This window comes from Athene cunicularia (assembly GCF_003259725.1).
Source record: "Athene cunicularia isolate RWA chromosome 1 unlocalized genomic scaffold, athCun1 chr1_part1, whole genome shotgun sequence".
NCBI classification, from domain to species: domain Eukaryota; kingdom Metazoa; phylum Chordata; class Aves; order Strigiformes; family Strigidae; genus Athene; species Athene cunicularia.
The window spans coordinates 12,423,526-12,440,721 of NW_020799091.1; the positions used below are offsets into that span (position 1 = coordinate 12,423,526).

General features: G+C 34.8%; 1 protein-coding gene across 10 annotated transcripts in view; it reads left to right on the forward strand.

Moving 5' to 3' along the window:
• CNTN5 (contactin 5) overlaps positions 1 to 17,196 on the forward strand; it is a 673,480-nt gene that overhangs the window by 202,452 nt on the left and 453,832 nt on the right. For 4 of the 10 annotated variants that reach the window (XM_026847687.1, XM_026847705.1, XM_026847696.1 and 1 more), the window contains one exon: positions 10,584 to 10,659. The exons of the other annotated variants lie outside the window; for them this stretch is intronic. The gene's annotated coding sequence lies outside the window, so the exon portion shown is untranslated. The remainder of the gene's footprint in view (positions 1 to 10,583; positions 10,660 to 17,196) is intronic. 10 annotated transcript variants of the gene reach the window in all.

A 17,196-nucleotide genomic window follows, 5' to 3' on the forward strand; every position in this document is an offset into this window, starting at 1 on the left:
AGATTATTTTATGGTGAAGATAACAGAGTAAGGGCTTGCATTCCACACTCTTAATTTTTGTTTCTAAAAGAATTTTGTATTATTTCTTACACTGTCTCCTGATCTGTAAAGAAATTGTTCACATATTTTCTTAGTTTCGCTTGAAAAAAAAAAATTATACTTGAATTTTATTAAAAAGAATGAACCAATTCTCCCATAGTATAAATTGAAAAAGACAATTTGTTATTCTGTCCTTAAAAGCTATGAGGATTCCTTGTAATGCTAATCTCTCAGTGAAGTTTTACCCTGAGCCTTTGAAAGATCTTGCCAAATGGAAACGATCATTGTCTTCAAAATTGTTATGGTATCAACTATGTCATATTTAGCAGAGCAGAAGTTCATGTATGAAGCCCACAAAAGTTCGGGCACCTGAAGTATGATGCAAGCACAGTTGAGGAAAGCAGGTTCTGTTCACGTTCCTACTGAACTTCCACTTAATCATGGAGCTAATTTCGCTTAGATTATTTTAGCTACTTTTTTGTTGTTGTTGTTTGGTTTTGTTTGTTTGGTTTTTTTGTTTTTGTTTTTTTTTTTTCCCCTAGCATTCCAATTTCAGACAAGCACACCAGTGTTACTTTGCTTCTCCACTTCTCCACACCTCAGAACCCACTCAGGATCTGAGTGTTGTCCAATCCAGAATACAAACGTGGATCAGTAACACGACTTACGTCCTGATGAAATGCAATGGTGTCTCCTTCAGGACCCGAACACGAGGGACAAAATTTTACATTTCCACGGGCTATTTCAATGCCTTGTCTACTAGATGAAAAGCAAAGTTCCTCTTACCATTATTACATTAGCTAAAATAACGCTTAAAGGGCCTTGCTTTTGGCCAGGAACTGGCAGAGGTGTGGGTGTTTTCTTCTTATGTGACACATAAAAGAATTTGGCCTCAGAACCTTGATACTATGAAAAGTCTGGATAAGAGTTATGTATTTAAGTTACACTGATTATTGTTTTAGTTCGGAAGACAAAATATATGCCTGAGTGCACAAGAGATGTTAGCTCTCAGGAATTGTTCCTCCAGTCCCTTTCCCTTACCTGTATTTCACTTCCTAGAATAATCTGTATCTTGACTTATCATACATCTTAGAAGAGTTTCAAAGGTAGAACTTACCAGGTATCAATTTATGAAGACAGAAAAGGGAATTCACTGTCCTACATTAGTTCTAGTTGATAGGTTTCCATTTCCTGTAATACAGTCAGTGATGACCAGGTTGTAACCCCTGCAAAAAGAGACTGTCTACCCTGGAATTCATGGCCATTATTTATTATTTTGGGTAAGAAGTAAAGGTCATAGATATTTCTTGGCATTTGTCTCCACAGGTGAGGTAGAGATGCAATATGCTTTGAAAGTCTTCATTTTAACAAAACTAATTAAAAAGTCATGATAAGAAGTTCTAGTATTTGGTGCCTTATGGGCATTTGTTATAAGTTTAAAAATGAATGAAGCCTATTTATTATAGCTTTTCAATTACTTAGCATTGGTAGAATAGAAATGCTTTAGACAGCTTAAGATTTTAATTAAGGTGACAATTGTATTTATTTTTAAAATGAAGTATCTTGTAACTCAGTTGAGTTGCTTGTTTGCAAAGATTAGAAAAACCAATATGCTGCACTTACACTCACAAAGCAGATACGATGTTGTGAGATAATAAAACTTTATTTTCACTCCAATTGTATTTTCACTGCTATTTGCACCACAAGAACACATTCATGGTGCTTATGGTGTTTGTTCATAACTGCTATAGTCTGTGTGAATCTCAGCAAAGCTTTCCCTTTTTATAGGCATCAGGTTTAGGTGACATGAGTAGATTGATCTGTGTTTGTGGAAACTTCCTTCTTCCCACCATCCTCACGTTTTCTTTTATTATTTTTACTTATTACATTAAAAAATTAAAATCAAGGTTATCTTCATATTGTGCCATCTCCTCATTTCAAAGCCACAATTACAAACAGAAGTTTCAGCGCATCTCCAGAGGATGAGACAAAGTAGCCTTTTATTTTCAATGACTATGTGAAGAATGAACTCTAGTTTAGGTACTGCCTGTGCCTTATGAATATTCCTGATTTTGCTTAGGTCTACAGATACCTTGCTCTGCACAAACATCAGGGAGTGAAACTCATAGTGCTTCCGGGTGATGTGTATTGTTACTTTTTTACTGCTATAAATTATTAAAATCTTTGAGAAATAAAGTTTCTTGTAATTCTTTCTAGTTTATTTGGAATATTTGGCTTGAACTTTTTGAGTATTGGGTATTTGGTTGTTTCCTGAAGATTGGAGGGGTTATTTTTCTGTTTCTGTCAAACTCTTGAAAATCCAGCTAAGGCCAGATACTAAATTTTCACAGGCTGATTGGAAGATTCCAGTCTATAAAAATGCCTTTGATTCTTTATTGGACACAAGTACTGGTTTTGTAGTATTTAGCCTCTGTAATAAGGATGCAACCTAAGATGATTACAGCAGCAAACATTCTGCTGTATATATTTGAATTATTGATAAATAAATGTCTACATTGGGTCCCCTGCAGCTATCAACAATACTTGCTTTACTGAAGCTGACAACTGGACTGCTTCAAAGCACCAAAATATCAACAGTAAGCATGAGAACACTGCAGTGATATTCAAAAGAAGAGATTCACAGCAGGAGACTATTGATAACCTGTATCTCAACGCACTCTCTACCGCCCTAGAGGTGACTGTTCAACAAGATTCACATGTGCACTGGGAGGGTGGTTCACCTTGAATCCTTAACAAAGGAATAATTTCTGAAACTAATGTAATAAAACTGCAGAAAATGATTAAAAAAAAACAAAAAAAAAACAAAAAAAAAAACAACCCAGAAACAAACCCCAAAACTGGGATAACATGCAATTGTCCCCCACAAACAAATTAGCAGTAGTAACTAATCTGTTGTTCCATGGTGATTACATAGTGTATTATATGTATCTTGTAGAGTCTGATACCCGTCTTGTAAGTGTGGTATATATGATGTCAGACACTGCGGCGTATTAGCCATATATATACCAGGGATTTCTGTTATACCTCTGTATATTTAAATAGAACTTGTTCAGTGCAATTCCGATAAAGATCATAATCCATGTAACAGATTTAATACGTTTTGTGCATTTCAGATTGATTTTCTTGTTGGAGCAAGAGTATTTCGATAGAAAATAGAATAATAATTCATAGGGACTCTTCCTTAAAAATTTTATCCTTCAATAGTAATTTGATTTTGTCCCACTTTTATTTTTATTTTGAGGTTATGCTTTCATAACCTTTTGGGACAGGTTTTCCCAAGGGCAGCTTTCTATAAGAAGGAGCACAGCTAAAAAGAGACTAAGCATAGTCTTAGCTCAAGAAGAAGAAAATCCCATTCTTAGTTGAGAGCAAGGTATTCAAAGCAATACAGTATATCATGCTCCCCTTGAGAATAGTTTATTCTCTGATGTTAAAGAAGGGAAATCTCATGCAGACATTCTGATTGGACACAAGAGGAAAATTTTAACTAATGAGAACAATCATCCATTAGAATAATTTCCCCAGGGAGGTGGTGGATTTCCCAACATTGGACACTTTTAAGATTTGGCTTGACGGGGTGCTGGGCCATCTTGTCTAGAAAGTGCTTTTGTCAAGAAAGTTTGGACCAGATGATTCTCAAGGTCTCTTCCAACCTGGTGTTCTATGATTCTATGAAAATATTATGGACCATAGGTAAAATGTTTCATATCTGTGTTGAGTTCATTAATAACTTGAACTGGACTTCTAAATCATGTCATCTTGAAATTACCAAGAAGATCTATTGGACAATTATGTCAAGAGCTCTGAAGTTCTTCCCATTGTGGTTATCTTGATTGCTATAAATAATTCCTAATAAGACGGAAAATAAACTTGTAGCTTATACTCATACAATTACAAGTATTTTCTTTTAATTTCGGAAAATTAGTAGAACTAATGAGGGGTATTTGTCTCTTCTCCTGATGTATGCTAATATGAGTACATCTGTAGTTTGAATTAGACTATCTAATGCTGTTTTGGTCAGGATTAGAATTTCTCAAAGGCTTTTCATTCTCACATTCTCACCGCTTCCATTTAGCTATTTCCCCACTCGTAGTATTAGCCTGTGTGATAACACTAATTGAAGAACACTAAATAGTTAATTTTAATCTTTAATAAGTTAATTTTAATAACTTTAATAACTTTCTAATAACTTTAATAGTTAATTTTTATCTTTAATAAGTTTAAATCTTTTCAAATTGATTCTTGGAGTGTGAAATCTCTGTTGTCATTGTAGTTTAATATCTTAGCATCTCAGAATAGGAATATGAAATCACGTTTTTCCTACTGTTTTAGAAGATGATTTGGCAACTATTGATATCAGAAAGCATAATGCCCTTTTCTTGTCTTTAAACATAATTATCGCTTGTAATTATAAATTCCCTTTGTCAGTGTGTATCAGTGCTGACACTGACTGATCTTGGCAAACACCAAGAGTAGACAAAGTCCAGTGTAGTTTTGTAAATGTCAGTGTATGACATCACCACGGGGAGTTGGCATCTTTCTGTACTGACTGAATGGAGGCTGTAATTAGAAATGAATGACAAGGTGCTTTTCATCTTTGATGAGAAAAGATTTTTGTGTCAAAATATCTCACTGCAGGAACAATTTTTCTCTAAGCATTTCTTGTCTGAACACATTTTGCATAATAACAGAGGGGTAGGGGGGAGGGAAAAATTATTGCACAATGTTGCTAACTGACAAAATAGCAGATGTTCTGCACTTGCAGATAACAAATGCTTGAATGCTATCATATTGTGATATTGACAGATACCATTTGAAGAAAGACTTACTATACTCACTATTTGAAAAAAATATATAAATAAAATCAAGGGTATTGAAATTTTTGAGGCCTTATGCAGGGAGCATTTTAAAATTACTTGACAAAAGCAAATCATCTAGTTCAGAAATATGTTTTAAAGATTTAATCAAATGATACATAACCACTTTAGGAAGATAAATGACCTGAATTATGTTTTCTTGATTTTTTAAATATCAGAACACCTACCTGGTCAATCAGTGGAAGTGGTATCAAATACCATCTGAATTTAAAATGTTTAATAATTGGCCTAGTAAATGGATTGATAGTGCTTATATTAAAATTAGTATTTAGACAAATGACTATGTTTGTATTATTTTAATTTATGATCTTTGACGTGCTATATAAACACTACAGAATGTCATAAGATGTTTTCAGAGAAGTACCTAACTTCCAGAATGGCAGAATCTGAAATAATAATAAATAATAATAATAATAATAATAATAATAATTATTATTATTATTATTATTATTATTATTATTATTATTATTATTATTATTATTTTAAAAAGCTTAATTTTGATAGACAATGAATGCCCTAAATTTTTATTTTCCTGTACATTTGCAAGACAACTTGATCAGTTTACCAAAGCTTAGAGAACACTTCCACGCTTCATAGCAAATACATCTGTTGAAAATTAGCTAACATATAGGTTGCAAATTGAACTTTCATGTTTATAGTTTATTTCTCCTGCCATTTACTTAAAATTTGTGATTAGATGAATGCACAGACAGTAGATTCCTTTGCTACTCCTATCCTCTCTACCTCAATTCTTCAGAAATCCCCAAAATATGAAAACAAATTTCAATTTGTGGTGTAATGTCTGTACAACTAAATGAAGCTTGCTTTGTATCGAAAGTTTCCAGATTTAACTCTCAAATTGACTCTTCAAATATCAAAAACTGAAAAGGTAGGAACAAAGCAAGTCCAGGGGTGCTTGCAAATATTTAGGTCTGGTTACAGAGCAAGACTGTGTATGTGTGCACATAAACATAATTTACTAGATCTATTGAAGCAGGAAGAAATGGTTGGTTCCTTTCTCCCCCTTGACATTTCTTTAGTGTGCTGCCAGTAGGATTTCTGACATTGTCTTCAATGAAAAGCTGTGAGGTTTCAGTGTCTGGAACGTTCTTCCAGGTGATTGTCACTTAACTTTCTGGTTTTGGCTAGACTCTGAGCTTCATTTTCCTTGTTTCTGAAAAAGTAAAAATTTCAGAGAAATCCATGGAAGTACAGCACTGTGCAGATGATTGATATAAATGTAGTTTGGAATTAGGGTATCTTCTGTGTAGGTCTTTGCTGAAGAGACACAATTTAATTCTCATTTATTTGATAATTCTCTTTTACTGATGGAATTTGAATAAACAGTCTTTAATATGTGTTTATAAAGCATGAATGCATTAATGCAGTCTTTAGAATTCTAATATGCTTTTCAAAGTTTTTATTACCTTGATACAAAAATGGAGTGCATATTTATGATCTATAGTGTTAAAATATGAATCATCATTAAAAAGTCCCATAAATTATTTTTAAAACTGCATATTGTGTTAAATATTCAGCTCAAATGAACAGCTAGCCAAATTAATTGTCATTGCTTGAAAAAATATTTGAACTTATTTTATCTGTTCAAGCAATATCTGCCTGGAAGCCACAGGGAAGTTTTTGATCAGCTGTTATTCACCATCCTGCCTACTTTAGCAGATGGTGGAAATGACCAAATTACAGATAAGAGAAGGGTGTGCAAAAAAAGAGAGAAAATCATGTGAAAATGAAGCTGCGACCACTTCATAGCATGGAATCTCTCTGCCTGTTACCAGATGGAGAGAGAGGAAAGATACTGGCTCTGTACTCTTGCCTTCCTTCTTCATTATAATACTTGCCAAAAACTTTACAAATATCATTGTCACTACCCCATCCTCCTTCCCTTTACTGTACTTTTAGATTTAGGTTTTAGAAGTGCTAAAAGTCTGACAATTTGCTTTAGGCTCAATAATATTTTTTTTTTCCTTGTTGGGCCATAACCTTCAGAGGCCTGGAGGAATTTTTAGCTTTTTTTTTTTTTTTTTTGATCTTTCTCAGACCATCAAGTAAGCAAAATTAATTTGAGAAGGATTTGAACAATGGATTTTAATGTTCAGGAGTTTACAGGATATTTTAGCTTATTTGAAGTCAGTGCTGTCCCTCCTATGTATAGGCAAATATAAACAGACAACCTGCAGCCCTTGCATTAGATGTACTAGGAAGCAATTTAAAAACTGTGGTACACCTTTTCAGATCAATCTGATGATTTTTATTGCCTATGGTATAACAAAACAAGGTTTCTCTAGTTGCATAGATCTCTTTGGCAAAAATGGCAAAGAGCTTCAGCTTCTCCAGAATTCTTGCTGTCTTTGCTGTAGAATTGGATTATTTATTGCGTATTTAGAGTGCATATAAGTTGAAAACAATGTTCATTTCCACAGAAACAGAACACAGACATTTGAATTTCGTATTAGTGTCAATGAATGACCGTGTTTGTGAAAGACCATAAACAGCAGTTTTGTATTTCAATGCTTTTATTGCTGTGTCTGAGCTACTACTTGGTGCTGACAGAGCAGTTCAGTACATTGATTTTTTTAAATGTTTTTTTCCTCTAAATTAGAATTTTGGGGTTTAGTTCCAGAGGCAAACCAAAAATGTCTATTGTACATAATGCCACACTACTCCAAACAACACACAGTCTGGAAGGCTGACTCTGCTCAGACTGTAAGGAAGATATGGCAGGGGACCAGCATGGTTGAGAAAGAAATAACCTCTTGGTCAAACTGAAACATAAGAGGGAAATACATACACAGTGGAAACAGAGACATGTATCCTGGGAAGAACATAGAGATACTGACTGGAAGTGTAGGGATGGCATCATGAAACCTAAGGCACAGATACAGCTAAATTAAGGGAAATGAAGAATAGTGAGAAAGGCATCTGCAATTACATTAGTCAGAAAAGGAAGACAAAATAAATTGTACTCGCCCTGATAAATGAGACAGGTTATCTGGTGGCATGGAGAAGGCTTAAACACTTCATTTTTTATTTTTGCTTCAGCAATTGCTCTTCCCCTCTCTCAAGTTCCTGAATCTGAAGGCAGGGAATAGGAGAATGAAGTCCCACCCATCATAGGAGATCAAATTCTAGACTGTATGAGGAACCTGAACATGTACAAGTCCATCGGACCTGATGAGATACACCCCAGGGTCGTGAGGGAATTGGCTGATACAGTTGCCAAGCCACTCACTATCATATTTGAAAAGTCGTGGCAGTCAGGTGAAGTTCCCAGTGACTGGAAAAAGGGAAACATCACGCCCATTTTTAAAAACAGTAAAAAGGAGGGCCCTGGGAGCTACTAACCTGTCGGCCTCACCTCTGTGGCTGTGGAGATCATGGAACAGATCATCCTGGAAGTTATGTCAAGACATATGGATGACAGGGAGGTCATAAGAGACAACCAATATGAATTCACAAAGGGCAAATCATGCCTGACTAACCTAGTGGTTTTCTAGGATGGAGTGACTGCACTGGCGGATAAAAGAAGAGCAACTGATGCCATCTATCTTGACTTCTGTAAAACCTTTGACATGGTCTCCCACAACATTCTTATGTTCTTCTCAAATGGGGGAGATATGGATTTGATGGATGGACTATTTATATAATGGTGGACTAGAAGGAATTGTCTGGGTGGTCACGTCCAAAGAGTTACAAAGAGTAACAAGTGGTGTCCCTTAAGGATCCATATATGGTACCAAAACTGTTCAATATCTTTATTAATGACACAGACTATGGGATTAATTGCACCTTCAGTAAGTTTGCAGATGACACCAGCCTGAGTGCTGCAGTTGATATGCTTCAGGGAAGGGATGCCATCTAGAGGGACCTTGACAGGCTTGAGGAGTGGACTGGTGTGAACCTCATGGAATTCAACAAGGCCATGTGCAAGGGCCTGCATCTGGGTTGGGGAAACCCCCAGTATCAATACAGACTAGCTGATGAATGGAGAGCAGCTCTGTGAAGAAGGACTTGGGGATATTGGTAGGTGTAAAATTGGACATAAGAAGACAAGGTGCTCTTGCAGCACCGAAAGCCAGTTGTGTCCTGTGCTGCATAAGAAGCAACATGGCCAGCAAGTCAAGGGAGGTTATTCTTTCCTTCTGCTTCAGTCTTGTGAGGCCCCACATGGGGTACTGCACCCTGTTCTGAGGTCTCCAGTACAAGAAAGACATGGACATGTTAGAGCAGGTCCAGAGAGGAGGTCATGAAAATGATCAGAGAGGTGGAGCACCTCTTCTATGAAGAAAGGCTGAGAGAGTTGGGGAAGTTCAGCCTGCAGAGGAGAAGGCTTTGTGGAGACCTTACTGCGGCCTTCCAGTACTTAAAGGGGGCTTATAAGAAAGATGGAGACTTTTTACTGGGCTCCGTAGTAACAGGACAAGGGGCAACAGTTTTAAACTGAAAGAGGGTAGATTTAGATTGGATATAAGGAAGAAATTCTTTACTATGATGGGACTGTGGAACTGGTTGCCCAGAGAAGTTGTGGATGCCCCCTTCCGGGCAGTGTTCACCGGTGTGTTGGATGGGTCTTTGAGCAACATGGTCTATGAAAAGTGTCCCTGCCCATGGCAGGGGTTTGCCTAGATGATCTTTAAAGGTACCTTCCAACCCAAACCATTGTATGATTCTGTGATTCTATGATAGCGTCCTCTAGTACCTGAACAGTCAACTTTATATCTATGGAGATGTGATGGACATATTCTTAGCTCTAGAAGGATAATTATTATGTAACATATAAACAGAAGGCAGCTAATGAAATTACATCTGTGTCCAGGAATGTTGACTGTAGTCATATCTGTGTAATGCTGAAACACAGGCATTTAGTGTTTTTCTTAAAGAAATTATTTTTTATATTCATTATTTGTGGAGTTTTATCTAGTCCTAAATGTTCTATATGAGTCCCATCTAGTCCTGTCTGTTCTATAACAAGCAAATCTTTAGGAAACAAAGAATTTCTAGTTTTCATAAGAGCTTGACTCTGGAGTCTTCATTCAGAATATTTTCACTCTTCCAGTCTGTCAGCAGATTCATCCTTACAGTAGTTTTCTAAGATGATGTTATATTGTCCCCACTTCACTTGGGAATTTGGTCAGAAATTATAGGCAACATCTCCAAAAATGTGGACTGGTTTCTGTGCCTCACCCAAGAAGCTAAGAGGCTGACTTTTTTTTCCATATTTTTTTAGCACTTTCACAGCACTTTAATTCAGAACAGAGCTCCCACTGATTTCAGTTTCGACTGTCAACACTTACGACCCCTGCAAATTGAACTTCAGCTTTCTGAAACATATAATCCTGTCTATTTCCAGTACATGGTACCTAAATGAAGTACGGATCCTCTGGGGGGGGGAAAAAAAAAAAAAAAAAAAAGTATGTGATCATGTAACTAAAAACTGTATCAGAATGGCTCCATATGCCAGGGAGATTTCAGGTTACATATAGTCTGGCACATTCTACCTTTTCAGTTTTTTGTCTACAACCTGCCATACTTGTGATGCATTTTTGTTTGATTGAAAGAGGACAGGGACTGGATGAAGATGGAGGATGTTGTTTTTAATTAGTGGGAGATTATTTTTATTTTTTACAGTCATTTCCTGTTATCTCTTAATTTCCTGTTCATCTTCAGACTGGGATTATCAAAACTACTTTACCAAAGGATGCATGTAAGTGATAGACACTGGAAAGCAGTAATTTGTTTTGTGCTTACCTCTAGGGAAGCTTTGTGGTTCACTCTGTTTTTTAGGAGGTTTTGACAGGCCATGAGAATTTTTTTCTTTTACCTCTGTCTGCTACTTTATCTATCCTTTGGTTTGTTTGGGTATTTTTCCTCTTTCTTCTGTTCTTTCCATATTTCAGAAAGTTTTTTCTTCTTTCCTTTCTTATTGACTATAGAAAAATACAGTGATTTTCCTTATTTGTTTTGTGTCAAGTTCCATTATGGTCTTTAGCCCTGGATGAAGCATTTGGAGGAAAAAAATAAATCTTGCTTTCTGCACAAAGACAAGATTCAATATTATTAGTGGATATAGGCTGTGTTAAGTGAAACATTCTGAGTTTCCAGATCATTTAGCTGCTGAGACCTGACAGATTTAACCATGTGTAGATTGACAATGCAGAGATTTATAAAAGGTAAAGTTTATAGATGTTTTCAGAAGAACAAGGAAGGAGCATTTATGGCATCTGGACAACACGCTTCTCGAAACTGAAGTCCCAGATACATGAGACAGATGTGCTAGTATTTCCAGGTTTTTTGATTGTAACAGCTTGTGTTTTAGCACAAGCAGAACAGTATTTCTTTTAATTTCAGCAATGATGTGTCATAAATTATTTAGGATAAACTTCAGAAAAAGAACAAAATTGCACAGAATATCACAAAAATGTAAAAATATGCCATGAATGGTCAAACACTATGAGAAACTGCAACAAAGAAGTGTTTATTCAAAGTAATCAGCCACTTTAATAGTAAGTGGCACACGAGCCACTTATAATTTCATTTATCATAAGAGGAAGTAATTTCTACAGAATAGAATTTTATTTGTTAGGAAAAAGAAATATTTTTCCATATAAAAATAGCATTTAGGAAATCAGTGGTGCTTGCTTTTTGTCTTTCAATGACTCAGTCAATAGAGATGTCAAATTTAATTTACATCATCGTTCAGGTGCCACATGGGGTTAGCAGAATTCAGTCAACAAAAGTGGGAGAGCTGGTGAAGGTGAAGGTTATTCCATAATACCAAATAAACAGAAGAGCAGTTATAATTCAAAGACATGATATAAAGCCCTTACATCATTCTTTTTTTATTTTGATGAATTCAGAGATAGAGAGAGAGGGATTGCACTGGTACTTCATTAGGATTGGCCTGAAATGGTTGAGAAATTGGTAGTTATCTACCAATTATAGTTATCTCTGTTATAAGTGATAGTTATCTCTGTTATAAGTGATAGCTCTGGCAGAGATATTTAGTGTGCTTTGGAAGTCTACATATTTGAGGTTTATTTCTTGGGATGCAGAGCCAAAGAGCCCTTTATTGATTGCCTTGGACTACCATCACTACTGTAAGACAATATAAGTAAAATGTTTTATATAAACAGAATTGGCATTGATATTAAACTTCATTTAAATTTTAATATACTACAGAATAAGTAAAACTGGTGCTAAAGTGATGGTGGTTTGATCAACGTTACGTAACAATCATGCTACTCCTTAGTACTTGCTAACGATTACCTTCAAAGAAAAAAAATATTTTGAGGGTTAAATATTAATTTTTCACAGATCAAATAATAAAAATTGATACTTTTCTAATTTATGTAATGAATAACTCTTTTTTTAAGGGGAAAAAGAAGTCATAGAAATACTTTTTCCTGAATTAGAACTTCAGAGTTTAGCTGTAAAGGAAAACATATAAAAATGTTCAGATTTTAAAGAGTTGTAGTTAATAATAATTAGATAGAGTACAATAAATGTTAAAGTGCTTATAATTCATAACTTCAGCCTACCTCAGAATTTTCAAATGTGATATGAAAGAACATCTTTTTTTTACAATCTAAAATATTGACATCCATAATTCCAAAACAGTGTCACTAGCCTTGAGTTCTTCTCATCTAACATGAGGACATGAAGCACTATATTCCAACACATTTCACTAGCATGTTGGGTTTTTTCATGCAGAAATATGTGCATTCATGTCACTGGGCCAATGATCTCAACTGGCTAAGTGAATCTGTAATATAAATATGGATAATTGTGAAGTAATTAATTTAAAGTTTTATGAATATTTTTTTTTCTATTTTGTGAAGATGAAAATATAGCTTTCCAGAGATGATCCTGCAGTGCAGATATGAATGGGTACAAAGAATTTTAATGAGTGTAGTTCAGGGGATGGTATCAGTAAAATATTGGCCTTCGAGGTTTATGAAAGTAGAAATCAGGTCAACAAGTTTCAGCCTGCTGAGAAGGTTTCTGTAGCTCTCTTATAGGACATACTCAAAACCAATCTTGAGTTCCATACAATTATAATAATAATTTATTAGTGTAAGTGCCAATTTAATGTCTCCTTTAAGAAACTGACAATTCAAACACTGTAAGTAGGAGCTTGTGAAGTTTTGTTTCCATGTTAGAGATTTTTGGAGATGACCCTTACATATCATGGACCAGGTCCTTAAAAATATGTCTGATTCAAGTAACTGTCTTATTGGAATGGCAGGATTTCAGACAAAGTTTAATGCTGCCTGTACATTGAATGAATGGAAGACATTGGCTATATGCAACTTTTCTAAACATGTAAAGTTTTTGGATCTCAGTAATTTCGCATGTGTGATGCTTTCAAGAATCCATTACATTTAAGAAAAATAAAGAATACATTCCAACATATGTGTGTACTGTTTTTTTAAGTTGTATCTGTAAAGCGTCACAATTGAAAAACAGCTCTTAAATGATGCTTGAAATTTCTTAAATTTGCATGTCTTCCTGATGTCTATCAATCATCAGCCTTAGAAAAACCTCAGGCCAGTCAGTTGTGGAGTTTGCTTACTAGAATTTATTACAGTTAAGCAGAATTTGTAAGATTTTTTTCTTTCTCTCAATGCAATAAAGGAGGCTGTAAGAACGGATGTAATTTTGATAAGAAAGTAAACTGAAAACAACATTAATGATAATTGCAGATAAACCATGATGTTTACCTCCTAAATAGCTGTATTCCATACTGTGGAATGTCATCAGGGAGACCATCCTATTCTTTCAAGGTGTGCGCCTTATGAACAGTGAGAACTACATTTAAGTAACAGAGTGGGATAGTATTCTTAAGTAACATTCAAGAACTAATGCAGTTACCTAGTCTGATCTCTCTAAATCAGGCAATAGACTTTATAAAATCTCTATAACTATAGCAAATATTTGAGGACAAAATAATCAAATTTTAAACCAAAACACATTTGTTGACAAAAGACACTGCAGAAGCTTGTGATAAGGTTGATCCAGTGCTTAATCTGCTAGAGTATTAAATGTGTACTTATTTCAGCCTTAAAATTTCCAGCTTTAATTTTCAGACTTTGATTTTGTGACTTCATGCTGTTAATATATTAATTATCTTTTTTGGTATTCTAAATCTATTTTACTCCTGGACAGGCCACCTTTAACATTTCCATTAGTATAGGACTTGAATTTTTTACTAGAAGGCATAATTTCCACACTTTTAAATCAATAATAACGCTTCTCTGAACCCTCTCCAGTTCCTTGACATCCTGTGTGAGTTATAAACACAGTGTTCGAGTAGGAGCTGTGTAAGACAGCTGAGATATATATATATATAGAGAGAGAGAGATATAGATATAGATATATAATTTATTATTTTACCCATCAGAACATTTTGTTGTTATTTTTCATGTGACATTGGCTTGCAGTGATTTGATTTTGAAGTTATTCAAAATCTTTCATCCTAGAAATATGGTCCATGTTCTTGGTACTTAGCACCACTATTTTGCCTCTAGTGACATTGAAAAACAAACTTCGTGGCAGGGGGTTGTTGCTTTTTTTTCCTACTCATCAAATAATCCAGCATTATAGCTATGATTATTGTGTAATTTACAAATCTTGTTTGTTAGGACTAGAGGTTTTTTAAGGTCATTTTTAGATTATGTGAAACAATGATTAGGCACGACTAGGTATCTGGGATCCCAGTGGAAAACCATCCTAGTAACAGACAATTCTTCTTTTTACTCACATTATCAATTAATCAATGTTTCATTGATTTCAGTTTTCAGGATAGTTTACATTTTGAATAAGAAATTAGAACAATTTAATTTGAATAGTTGTGGCATCAAAAGAAATGAGTTTTTAAAGAGTATCATCACCATTGCTTTTACCAGCCAGATTTACAACTGCACACAAAAAAAAAAAAAAAAAAAAAAAAAAAAAAATAAGATCTACTTTCTGATTTGGATTAATTGTCTTCCTTTAATTATTAAGAATACTATCAGCACTTTTGTATAATTCATGCCAGTTAACATGGCCTTCTCCTTCTTTATTAATTGAGTCCTACCTGTTATTTTTCAACAGATGGGAATGAAGCTGATAGATTGGTAATTCCTTGATTAATCAAGATAAATTTTTTTATTGCAACAGCATCCACTTTGTTCCATGGCCCTGGACTTCTTTGTATTTCAAGGCTTGAAACAGGAGATCAGAAGGTCAGATTGCTCCTTGGCAGAATTTTTTAAAACTGCAGGTTTAAAACTGTGCTCCATGATTTTTTTTGACTGTTAGTCTCCCGACTTTATAACCACTACGGCAAATATTTCTTCATAATCTAAGAAGGGTGAGTTTTTTATTTAGCTTCTAGGAACCAAATTAAATTATTTTATATTTCAAATGTTTGTGGTCTCTCTCATATCACTATTGTTTTATTGAAATCTGTAGGCCTGAACAGAAACTATACAGTCTCTCCACAGATAACTTCTGCTTTCTGAAATGCCTTTTCATGGCTCCCTCCTAGGATTTTCTCTTAATCAATTTTGTCTTAGTCAGTTGTAACTGGAAATGTACTTTTGCCTCTAGCTAAGAGCAACATTATTCTCTGGTATCTTGGCAACTGACTATTTAATCCTGATCAAGATACAAATTTTGGAAAATTTATGGCAAAAATGTACAGGTAAAAATTTCCTTTTCATTAGGTGGAAATATGTTATTTCTTGATTCCTGTCAGTTGATTTTTTTCTTTATTTTTGCCAGCCTGGGTATGTCTATATATTGCCCTTACATCTTAATGTTATTTGTACTAATAGTACCCTGTACTCAGGTTCCCAATTCAGAAATAATAATCCATTTATAAGGTTCTGAAAAGAACAGAAGTCAGCATAGTGTCATCACACATGACTCCATAGGTGGAGATGACTGTGGAGTGTCACAGGAGAATCTGCAGAAATCAAATTAATAATCTGCAAAGTAATGACAATGCTCCCACTCTGCTTACTGCTGAGTGCTACATAAACAAGGCACTAGAAAGGTCCTGCTCAAAAGATTGCAACATATTTATGGCATCTTCCTGTGAAAATATAATCTGAAAGGTTAATACTTTACATTAAGCTTTCTGAGTGGGTGTATCCTTATTCTGTCACCAGTGCTGTGACTCTTTATGGAATATTTTTTCATGGAAAGCCTTCTTTGAAAATGTTTCAGCCTCTGCTGCCAAAAGGGATAAATTCTAGTTTCTGGATCTTCTCTTGAATTAAGACTGACAAGCAGTTTGGGAGGAGATGTACCTCTCCCTCTACTTCTTTCACAACTTTCTTTCAAATGGAAACATCTGCAGTAGCATCTTTTGACAAATAATTTCCAGAGTCAGTGGAAAGCATTCAATGGGACATTTCCCAAAAGGGAAGCAGTTCACATGGTAGCATACCTAAACTACTGTGCTCACAGGTCACCAGGTTAAAATTCACTGACCATTTTTTGATTTTTTTTCTTAAGGTATTTCTTAAAATATTTATGGAAGTGTTAGGTAATAAAATCATTAGAGAGTGCTCATTCTTGAAACTATGAAGTTTATGATGTTTCTCAGCAGTATGGATTAATTAAATCATTAGTCCATTTATAAAACTGAAGGAATCACACACCAAAAACTGTCAAATTTCATTTGAGTTAGATAGTGCTTTGTGTCATACCTAATATGTTTAAGAAGTAACCTTTCCATTCTGTTAGTGTCATGTCAGTCTATCTAGCCTGGACTGGAATTGGTAATGGTGACCCTTTAAACGAGCATGTAACACTGCTAATGCCAAAGTGACAGTCAGTGAATCAATGGCAGTGAAATATTCATAGGGAATTACAGTTTCCCAAGTTAGGTCATCACTGAATGGGAGGCCTTCTTAAAGGGGAAAAAAAAAAAAAAAAAAAAAAAAAAAAAAGCTCTGTGTTTGATGTTGTACACTTGTGAAAAAGTAATTTCTTCAAATATATTTTAATTCTCTGTAACTGCTCAAATATTTAATTCAGGTTGTTTTAAAACACTAATTTTCCTCAGGCAGATTTTTCAGGGGATTTCTTGGCAACAACGATGTATCTCCAGGAGTGATAAGTATGATTCTTGAGACCCTGAAGACTTACATAAATACCACAGTTCCCAGGTGCTGGCCCTGATCCTTTATCATATATGTTAATTCCTTACATGAAAAAGTGAAATACTAAAATTCATTCTTCATGAAGC